Genomic DNA, 12141 nt, shown 5'->3' with positions numbered 1-12141 from the left:
GGTAAAGAATCTGCCTGCCAATGCAAGACACACAGGTCCCTGGTCCAAGAAGATCCTACATGCTGCCGAGCAACTAAAACCTATGCACCACAAGTATTGAGCTTGTGCCCTAGAGCCCAGGAACTGTACCAAGAGAAGCAGCCACAATGAGAAGCCCCAACTCCACAACTAGAGAAAAGCCTGCAAAGCAACAAAGACCCAGCACAGCTAAAAATACACAAACAAAAAATGATGCTTGACAAAAAAAGCTATGACAAACCTAGACAGCATATTAAAAAGCAGAGACACCATTTTGTTTACAAAGGTCCCTATAGTCAAAGCTACGGTTTTTCCAGCAGTCATGTACGGATGTGAGAGCTGTACCATAAAGAAGGCTAAGCACTAAAGAACTGATGTATAGAACAGTCTTATGGACTCTGTGGGAGAGGGAGAGGGTGGGAAGATTTGGGAGAATGGCATTGAAACATGTAAAATATCATGTATGAAACGAGATGCCAGTCCAGGTTCGATGCACGATACTGGATGCTTGGGGCTAGTGCACTGGGATGACCCAGAGGGATGGTATGGGGAGGGAGGAGGGAGGAGGGTTCAGGATGGGGAACACATGTATACCTGTGGTGGATTCATTTTGATATTTGGCAAAACTAATACAATTATGTAAAGTTTAAAAATAAAATAAAATTAAAAAAAAAAAAAAAGAACTGATGCTTTCAAATTGTGGTGCTGGAGAAGACTCTTGAGAGGGCCTGCAAGGAGATCAAACCAATCAATCCTAAAGGAGATCAACCCTGAATATTCATTAGAATATTCATCAGTCCATTAGGACTGATGCTTAAACTGAAGCTCCAATACTTTGGCCACCTGATTCGAACAGCCGACTCATTGGAAAAGACCCTGATGCTGGGAAAGATTGAAGACAAAAGGAGAAGGGGGTGGCAGAGGATGAGATGGTTAGATAGCATCACTGATTCAATGGACATGAATCTGGGCAAACTCCAGGAGACAGTGAAAGACAGGGGAGCCTGGTGTGCTGCAGTCCATGGGATCATAAAGAGTATGACACAACTTAGCGACTGAACAACAACAACATAACAAAAGCAACAAAAAGCAAGTCAAAGAAACAGTTCCAACATGGAGTCAGAATTGGCTTTCCCCTGCAACAGAGGTATTAACCTTTTTTCAGAGTTCCTTTCAGAATTAGCTATTGCATTGTGACTGCTCAGCAGTCCAACTTCTCCTTCTGTCCAGTCCTGTTTCCCTCCTTTCTTGCAAGTGTTGATTCCAACAGCACTCACTAATAAACTGCCTGCAGTCTAACCTCCACCTTAGAATTGGCTTCCCTGGAAACTCAACCTGTGACCAAGGGAAAGGTTTACCAGGCGAAGATAGTTCAGTTCAGCTCAGTTCAGTCTGACTCTTTGTGACCCCATGAATCGCAGCACGCCAGGCCTCCCTGTCCATCACCAACTCCCAGAGTTCACTCAAACTCACATCCATCGAGTCTGTGATGTCATCCAACCATCTCATCCTCTGTCATCCCCTTCTCCTCCTACCCCCAATCCCTCTCAGCATCAGGGTCTTTTCAAGTGAGTTAGCTCTTCGCCTCAGGTGACCAAAGTACTGGAGTTTCAGCTTCAAAATCAGTCTTACCAAAGAACACCCAGGACTGATCTCCTTTAGGATGGACTGGTTAGATCTCCTTGCAATCCAAGGGACTCTCAAGAGTCTTCTCAAACACCACAGTTCAAAAGCATCAATTCTTTGGTGCTCAGCTTTCTTTATAGTCCAACTCTCACATCCATACATGACCACTGGAAAAACCATAGCCTTGACTAGATGGACCTTTGTTGACAAAGTAATGTCTCTGCTTTTTAATATGCTGTCTAGGTTGGTCATAACTTTCCTTCCAAGGAGTAAGTGCCTTTTAATTTCACAGCTGCAGTCACCATCTGCAGTGATTTTGGAGCCCCCCAAAATAAAGTGTGACACTGTTTCCACTGTTTTCCCATCTATTTCCCATGAAGTGATGGGACTGGATGCCATGATTTTGTTTTCTGAATGTTGACCTTTAAGCCAACTTTTTCACTCTCCTCTTTCACTTTCATCAAGAGGCTTTTTAGTTCCTCTTCACTTTCTGCCATAAGGGTGGTGTCATCTGCATATCTGAGGTTATTGCTATTTCTCCCGGCAATCTTGATTCCAGCTTGTGTTTCTTCCAGTCCAGCGTTTCTCATGATGTACTCTGCATATAAGTTAAATAAGCAGGGTGACAATATACAGCCTTGACGTACTCCTTTTCCTATTTGGAACCAGTCTGTTGTTCCATGTCCAGTTCTAACTGTTGCTTCCTGACCTGCATACAGATTTCTTAAAAGGCAGGTCAGGTGGTCTGGTATTCCCATCTCTTTCAGAATTTTCCACAGTTTCTTGTGATCCACACAGTCAAAGGCTTTGGCATAGTCAATGAAGCAGAAATAGATGTTTTTCTGGAACTCTCTTGCTTTTTCCATGATCCAGTGGATGTTGGCGACTTGATCTCTTGTTCCTCTGCCTTTTCTAAAAGCAGCTTGAACATCAGGAAGTTCACGGTTCACATATTGCTGAAGTCTGGCTTGAAGAATTTTGAGCATTACTTTACTAGCATGTGAGATGAGTACAATTGTGCAGTAGTTTGAGCATTCTTTGGCATTGCCTTTCTTTGGGATTGGAATGAAAACTGCCCTTTTCCAGTCCTGTGGCCACTGCTGAGTTTTCCAAATTTGCTGGCATATTGAGTGCAGCACTTTCACACCATCATCTTTCAGGATTTGAAATAGCTCAACTGGAATTCCATCACCTCCACTAGCTTTGTTCATAGTGATGCTTCGTAAGGCCCACTTGACTTACAGTTCAGGATATCTGGCTCTAGGTGAGTGATCACACCATCGTGATTATCTGGGTCGTGAAGATCTTTTCTGTACAGTTCTTCTGTGTATTCTTGCCACAGAGAGAACAAGAAAATATAATCATAATAAATATGTTTAGCAATGTAGGCTCAAAATATACACATTTTAATGGTTAACTTTATTGAGTACCTTCTTTCTGTTGGGCATGCTCTACAGGCTTTACATGCATTAATTCTTACTTTTTATTACAATCCTATAAGAAAGTACTGAGAATTCCCTGATGGTCCAGTGGTTAAAACTCTGTGCTTCCACTGCAGGGGGCACAGGTTTGATCCCTGGTTGGGAACTAAGATCCTGCACACTGTGCAGCCAAAAAAAAATACTATTATTCTCCCTATTTTGCAGTTACAAAACAACTTACAAATTTAGGAAAGAAAAAAATAAATCAACTGTTAGAACTGGAAATATTTACATAGGTCTCTTAGAAACAGATGGATCTAGAAGACAAACAGGGACTTCTCCGATGGTCCAGTGGTTAAGAATCCACCTTGCAATGCATGGGAAGAGGGTTCGATACCTGGTTGAGGAAGTAACATCCCATAAGCCTCATAGCAATTAAGATGTGAAGCAGCCAAAAAAACAAAAATAATAAATAAGGAAAGACAATAAGCAGAGATATAAAATATCTGAATAATACAATTAATAAGCTCAATATATTATATATGAAGAATTCTACATCTAACAGATAATAGACTTTTTTTTAGCACGTGTAAAACATTTACAAAAAATGACCATGTACAAAATTACAAAGGAAGCCTTAATATTACGTTTTAAAGAATACGTTTTACACAGCCATGTTCTATGACTGTAATACAATAACATGAGAAATTACTAAGCAAAGGATAACTTTTTAAAGTTGACAAATGTCTGGAGACTAAAAACATATCACTAATAGTGAAATTTGGGTTAAAAAAAGTCAGAGAAATGATGAAATACTTTAAATAAAAGTTTATCCGACTTTCTAGGCTACAACTAAGGCTTTAATTAGAGATGTATAAGCATCTGAATGCAGAGTTCCAAAGAATAGCAAGAAGAGATAAGAAAGCCTTCCTGAGTGATCAATGCAAAGAAATAGAGGAAAACAACAGAATGGGAAAGACTAGAGATCTCTTCAAGAAAACTAGAGATACCAAGGGAACATTTCATGCAAAGATGGGCTCGATAAAGAACAGAAATGGTATGGACCTAACAGAAGCAGAAGATATTAAGAAGAGGTGGCAAGAATACACAGAAGAACTGTACAAAAAGAGCTTCACGACCAAGATAATCACGATGGTGTGATCACTCACCTAGAGCCATACATCCTGGAATGTAAGTCAAGTGGGCCTTAGAAAGCATCACTACGAACAAAGCTAGTGGAGGTGATGGAATTCCAGTTGAGCTATTTCAAATCCTGAAAGATGATGGTGTGAAAGTGTTGCACTCAATACGCCAGCAAATTTGGAAAACTCAGCAGTGGCCACAGGACTGGAAAAGGGCAGTTTTCATTCCAATCCCAAAGAAAGGCAATGCCAAAGAATGCTCAAACTACTGCACAATTGTACTCATCTCACATGCTAGTAAAGTAATGCTCAAAATTCTCCAAGCCAGACTTCAGCAATATGTGAACCGTGAACTTCCTGATGTTCAAGCTGCTTTTAGAAAAAGCAGAGGAACAAGAGATCAAATTGTCAACATCCACTGGATCATGGAAAAAGCAAGAGAGTTCCAGAAAAACATCTATTTCTGCTTCATTGACTATGCCAAAGCCTTTGACTGTGTGGATCACAAGAAACTGTGGAAAATTCTGAAAGAGATGGGAATACCAGACCACCTGACCTGCCTCTTGAGAAATCTGTATGCAGGTCAGGAAGCAACAGTTAGAACTGGACATGGAACAACAGACTGGTTCCAAATAGGAAAAGGAGTACGTCAAGGCTGTATATTGTCACCCTGCTTATTTAACTTATATGCAGAGTACATCATGAGAAACACTGGACTGGAAGAAACACAAGCTGGAATCAAGATTGCTGGGAGAAATAGCAATAACCTCAGATATGCAGATGACACTACCCTTATGGCAGAAAGTGAAGAGGAACTAAAAAGCCTCTTGATGAAAGTGAAAGTGGAGAGTGAAAAAGTTGGCTTAAAGCTCAACATTCAGAAAACTAAAATCATGGCATCCGGTCCCATCACTTCATGGGAAATAGATGGGGAAACAGTGGAAACATTGTCAGACTTTATTTTGGGGGGCTCCAAAATCACTGCAGATGGTGACTGTAGCCATGACATTAAAAGACGTTTCCTCCTTGGAAGGAAAGTTATGACCAACCTAGATAGCATATTCAGAAGCAGAGACATTACTTTGCCAACAAAGGTCTGTCTAGTCAAGGCTATGGTTTTTCCTGTAGTCATGTATGGATGTGAGAGTTGGACTGTGAAGAAGGCTGAGTGCCGAAGAATTGATGCTTTTGAACTGTGGTGTTGGAGAAGACTCTTGAGAGTCCCTTGGACTGCAAGGAGATCCAACCAGTCCATTCTGAAGGAGATCAGCTCTGGGATTTCTTTGGAAGGAATGATGCTAAAGCTGAAACTTCAGTACTTTGGCCACCTCATGCGAAGAGTTGACTCATTGGAAAAGACTCTGATGCTGGGAGGGATTGAGGGCAGGAGGAGAAGGGGACGACAGAGGATGAGATGGCTGGATGGCATCACTGACTCGATGGACGTGAGTCTGGGTGAACTCCGGGAGTTGGTGATGGACAGGGAGGCCTGGCGTGCTGCGATTCATGGGGTCGCAAAGAGTCGGACACGACTGAGCGACTGAACTGAACTGAGAATGTTAAATATACTTGAAAGAAACCAAGAAAATTTTGGAACCTAATGAACAAAGCATTCAACTCAAGAATGAATCAACTATTAGAACTGTAGTTTTTAACATACCCTCTCAGGCAAACAATAGGGTGAAGTACAGAAGATCTGAAGGATAGCATTAAGAAGCTAAATTTATGAAATATCCCATCATGTGCATGCTCAGTTGTGTCTGACTCTTTGTGACCACATGGACTGTAGCCTGCTGAGTTCCTCTGTCCATGGGATTCTCCAGACAAGAATACTGGAGTGGGTTGCCATTTCCTCCTCCAAGGGATCTTGCCGATCCAGGGACTAAACTCCTGTCTTCTGGGATTTCTGCATTGGTAGGTGATTTTTTACCACTGCTCCACTTGGGAAGTCCAATGTCAAATATATGATGAGGAAATAGAATAACTATAACCTGTGAACAAGAGAGGAAACAAGAGAACAGTATCTAGAATAATAAGACAAAAGAGCGGCAGCAGCTGCAGCAAATAAGCAAAATATAGAATGAAAATGGGACAGACTCCACAGACACAACACAAACACAACAGATTGTTTTATGTTAATTTAAATGCAGTTCTCCATTATGGCTTATCACAGGATATTGAATTGTGCTATAGTGCTCTGTGCTATACAGTAGGACCTTGTAGTTTAGCCTCTCTGTACATAATAGTTTTCATCTGCTAGTCCCACACTCCCATTCCTCCCTCCCAGATACCCCTTCCCTTGGCAACCACAAGTCTGTTTTCTGTTTCATAGATATGTTCATTTGTTGTATTTTAGATTCCACATACAAGTCATATCATATGGTATTTGTCTTTCTCTGACTTACATTGCTTAGTATGATAATCTCTAGGTCCATCCATGCAGCTGCAAATGGCATTATTTCATTCTTTTTAATGGCCTATATTCCATTGTCTGTGTGTTTGTGTATATATATATACATGTGTATATATATATACATATGTGTGTGTGTGTGTGTGTGTGTATATATAAATAAAAGAAGAAATGGCAACCCACTCCAGTATTCTTGCTGGGAAATCCCATGGACAGAGGAGCCTAGTGGGCTCCCTGGGGTCGCTATATATATATAGACCACATTTTCTTTATCCATTCATCTGTCGATGGACATTTTTATTTCCATGTCTTGGCTATTGTAAATAGTGTTGCTATGAACATAGGAGTGCACCCATCGTTCTGAATTATAGTTTTGTCCAGGTAAATGCCCAGAGGAGTGGGATTGCTGGGTCATATGGCAACTCTAGTTTTCTGAGGAATCTTCATACTGTTTACCATAGTGGCTGCATCGTCTTACATTCCCACCAACAGTTTGGGAGGGTTCCATTTTCTCCACACCCTTTCCAGCATAGATTGTTTGTAGATTTCTTAAAAAAATGGTCATTCTGTCTGGTGGAACATGGCACCTCATTGTTTTGATTTGCATTTCTCTAATAATTAGCAATGATGAGCATTTTTTCATGTGCCTATTGGCCATCTACATGTTTTCTTTGGAGACATGTCTATTTGGGTCTTCTGGGGAATTCCCTGGCAGTCCAGTGTTTAGGACTACAAGCCATGTGGTGTGGCCAAAAAAAATTAAATCTTCTGCCCATTTTCTGATTGTGTTGTTTGTTATTGAATTATAACAAACTGTTGATATATTTTGATATATATAACAAGCTGTTGATATATTTTGGAAATTAAGCCCATGTTGGTAGCATCATTTGCAAATGTTTCTCTTAGTCCGTAGGTTGTCTTTTTGTTTTACGGTTTCCTTTGCTATGCAAAAGCTTATAAGTTTGATTAGGTACCATTTTTTTATTTTTGGCTTTATTTCTATTCCCTTGGGAGACTAAGCTAAGAAAACACTGGTAAATTTATGTCAGAGAATGCTTTGCCTATGTTTTCTTCTAGGAGTTTTATAGTGTTATATCTTATGTTTAAGTCTTTAAGCCGTTAAGAATTTATTTTGACACAACAGGTTTTTAAAATTTTATTCACTAGATTATTGGTTTATTATAAAAGGATACAACTCAGGGAACAGTCTAATGGAAGAGATGTAAAGGGCAAAGTATGTGGGAGTTTCCATCCCCTTTTCAGGTACCATTGTCCCTGCATCTCCACATGTTCCCCAACTAAGAAGCTCCCTCAACAGATTTAAAAAAAAAAAACAAAACAATATTGGACTTCCCTGGCGGTCCAGTGCTGAAGACTCTGTGCTTCCACTGCAGGGGGTGATAATTCCATCCCTGGTTGGGGTAAAGTCCCACGTGCCATGTGGCCAGAAACGAAATAAAACAGTACAATAGTATTAACCGTACACTAATGAATTTATAAGCCTAGACGAAATGTATAAATTTCTGGGAAAATACAAATAGCAAAATGGACTTCCCTGGCCATCCAGTGGTTAGGACTCCATGCTTTCACTGCGGAGGGCCCAAAGGGGTCATAAACAAATGAAGTTTAAAGATAAATAAATACATAAAATGTTAATCAAAGACTTTCACTGGGACTTCCTCTGTGGTGCCTGGGCTAAGACTTGGTGCTCCCAATACAGGGTCCCCAGGTTCGATCCCTGGTTCAGGGAACTAGATCCCACATGTCGCTACTAAGAGTTTGCAAGCCACAACAAATATCTTGCCTGGTGTACAAAGATCGAGGATCCTGCCTTGCGGCAACTGCTGCTGCTACTACTGCTAAGTCGCTTCAGTCGTGTCCGACTCTGTGCGACCCCGTAGATGGCAGCCCACCAGGCTCCCCTGTCCCTGGGATTCTCCAGGTAAGAACACTGGAGTGGGTTGCCATTTCCTTCTCCAATGCATAAAAGTGAAAAAGTGAAAGTGAAGTCGCTCAGTCGTGTCCGACTGTTAGCGACCCCATGGACTGCAGCCCATCAGGCTCCTCCGCCCATGGGATTTTCCAGGCAGGAGTACTGGAGTGGGGTGCCATTGCCTTCTCCCTTGTGGCAACTAAGACCCATCAAAGCCAGATAAAGAAATATTTTTTGAAAATTTTTAAAGGACTTTCCTACCCAAACTTTTGACCCAGATGATTTTACAGATATGTTCTACTGACCTTCAAAAACAGTTTCTTGCTACTTTTATGCAAGCTTTTCAGAAACTAGAAAAAGAATTGTGCAGGTTTTTTTTTTTTTTTTGGTTGTACTGGGTCTTCGAAGCCTGGGCTTTAGTTGTGCCATGTGAGCTTAGCTGCCCCACATCCGATGGGCTCTTAGTTCCCCAATCAGGGATTGAACTCATGTTCTTTGTATTGGAAAGTGGATTCTTAACCACTGGACCCCCAGGGAAGCTCCCAGAAATCTTTTTAATGTTCTTATTAGTTGTAATTGTGTATGTGGGGTTTTATTTGTTTCTTTCTGCATTAATTACTCTTGCCAAGGCTTTACGTTAAGTGAAACGTACTTGGCATATAGCTTTTACCTCTACTAAGTATTTATTTGACAAGGTCCAGTTCAAAGGATTCTATATGTAAAATACCTCCTCTGAAGTTTTCTCTCCTAAAAAATAACTTTTAAAAAATGCCCATTTTGGACTTTTCTGGTGGTCCCGTGGTTAAGAATCCACCTTGTAATGTAGGGGACACAGGCTAGATCCCTGGTTGGGGAACTAAGATTCAGGGCAGGACAGCTAAGCCTGAGTGCCTCCAGCCCTAGCATGCTGCAACTAAGACAGGAGGAAGCCAAATTGAAAAAATAAAAAATTATCCAGTAGAGAGAAATATTGATAATACAGGGGAAAGACAAGAAGACTGAGGTATAGAACAAGAGGGCGGGGTGAGGGACAGGAATGGGAGGCCGACAGCTGGCTTGTGCTGTGTGCTTAGTTGCTCAGTCGTATCCGACTCTTTGTGACCCCATGGACTGTAGCCCACCAGGCTCCTCTGCCCATGGAATTCTCCAGGCAAGAATACTGGAGTGGGTAGCTATTCCCTTCTCCAGGGGATCTTCCCGCCACAGGGATCCAACCCCGGTCTCCTGCATTGCAGGTGAATTCTTCACCGTCTGAGCCACCATAGAAGCCGGACAGCTGGCTTAACTAGCAACAAAGACAATTCACTTTAATATGATGGAAGTCAGAGTACCTAAGCGAGGATGAAGGTAAATTGGCCAGATTGCTGGTAGATAAGGATGCTTTCCTTTTTTTTTCCTTTTAAAATTTATTTACTTTTGTCTGTGCTGGGTCTTGTTGCTTCATGCAGGCTGTCTCTAATTGTGGTGAGCGTGGGCTACTCTAGTTGTAGTGCACTGGTTTCTCATTGCAGTGGCTTCTTTTTTTGAGCACAGGTTTTAGAGCATGAAAGCTCACAGCAGTTGTGGTGCAAGGGTTCAGTTGCCTCGAGTCATGTGGAATCTTCCCGGACCAGGGATCAAACCTGTGTTCCCTGCATTGGCAAGCAGATTCTTAACCACTGGATCACCAGGAAGTCCTTTATTATTATTACTATTTTTTAAAATATTGTGGCATGTGGGATCTTAGTTTCCTGACCAGGGAATTGAACCTGTGTCCCCTGTATTGGAAGGTGGATTCTTCCCTGGACCACCGGGGAAGCCCTAAGGATTTCTTTGGATTACTTTCACAGTAAAATAAGAACCAAAGTTATCAGCTAAGAGTAAGGAAAAATAAAGGGATGCAGGATAACTGCTAACTGCAGAGAGTGTTGGTAAATAAAGTCTCCATTGGTTCATTTACTGGGTCAGCACAGCACCCAACAGAGATGGCCCCTTACTTGTCAGATATTTCCAGTGCTTACATCCCTGATATTTAGCATAACGTATTGAAGAGTGAATACCAGCAAGCACACCTGGATATATCTGGTTGCAGAGGGAAGGATTAGGGTTGCTGATAATAATAAGATACATACAGCTACATAAGATACATAAGATATATGAATACATAATACATAAGATACATAAGATATAATAATAAGATAAATACAGCTAGCATTCAGTAATGAAGATCTCCCTGCCTTTTCTTAGTAAATACAGACAACAACCTTTAATAAATATGACTGCTCTACAAACAAAGAAACTAGGGAGGGGTTCCTGCTTCGAAATGAGAGCCTTGAACACTAGGTCAAAATGCATGAGTGATCAAATGAAAGGCCCCGTAAGTGGTAATAGCTCGATTATCTGATAGGATTTTAATTCTGAGCAGATGAAGCTCCAGTCTAGAGCTTGTAACCCAAGAAGTCCTATGCAAAGACCTGATCCCCTCCTTCTGATCACCTGATCATCTCAGCACTGTCACCAGGTGGATGATCTTGGAGTAGTCCCACATTTCCAGTTCTGTAAAACTGAGAGTGATGTCACCTAATTCACATAATTTTTATATTAAGTGAAACATTCTCTAAGTTTGAGAAAGTACTTGCAAACGATCTTGTATACTAATGTATATGTTAATGTTGCTATTACTATCATGACTGTTAAGTAAGTGGTCAGGACAAGGTCAACACTCAGAGGGCAAAGGTAGCCTCCAATCACAGAACGGGCCCTCCAGGGTGCAAAGCAAGTTTAAAGAATTTTAGCCAGTACTCTTGGCTCAGAGTGAGAGGTGGAATTTTTCTTATTCAAAGCTCAACTGTTCTTGAAGTCTTCAGGCTTGAAACTCTGGGGAAAATAATTAGGCTCTCAGGGCAAGATCCGGAATGCCACACCGTGTGAGGTCACTGCCGCCGGCTGGGCACCAGGAAGTGCCCATCCGATCCATTTGGTGTAGGCCTGGGTTTGGGGCATCCCCTCGTGGTGGTCAGTAGCGCCTCTGGCTAGGATCCGGGAGCTGGTGCCCTGGGTTCATGCCTTTCGGGGACGCAGTCTCTAGGGCCCTCTCCGCGTCCCCCTCCTCCTCCTTTCCAGGAAGACCCCAGGCCCCGAAGGCCTGGGAAAGTGAACGCCTGTGGTGGGAACGGCGGCCGCCCCGACGGCGCGGTCCAACTCCAGTGTGCAAGGGGAGGCAGCTGTTCTCCCAGGCGGCCGTGGGGGGCAGCAGAGGGGACGGCGACAGGTGCGGGAGCCCCTCCCGGGGTGGAAGTGAAAAGGCGGGCTTCGGGGTCTGTTCCCAGGCTGGAAGCCACCCCCGCCCCCCTACCAAATCCCCGGGAGAGGCCGGGCCGGCGCCGGGTCTGGAGGAGGAAGCGGCCGGAGACAGTGCAATTTCACGCGGCCTCTGGAGCTCGGGTTCCTCGGCAGGGCGGATGAGTTATGGGGTTTGGAGGGGGTTTCCGGGGAAACTGAGGTGGCCTGAGCGGGCGACAAAAACACCCTCCCCCTCAAAAACACACACACACACAGGCAAACACATTGAGACAGAAACTCCCCCAAGTGACCCAACCGGCTAGGGGAGTT

This window comes from Bos grunniens, chromosome 5, assembly GCF_055505025.1.
Source record: "Bos grunniens cultivar Pamir isolate PY7600 chromosome 5, Bosgru_T2T1.0, whole genome shotgun sequence".
NCBI lineage: Eukaryota > Metazoa > Chordata > Mammalia > Artiodactyla > Bovidae > Bos > Bos grunniens.
This window is presented reverse-complemented; position numbering follows the sequence as displayed.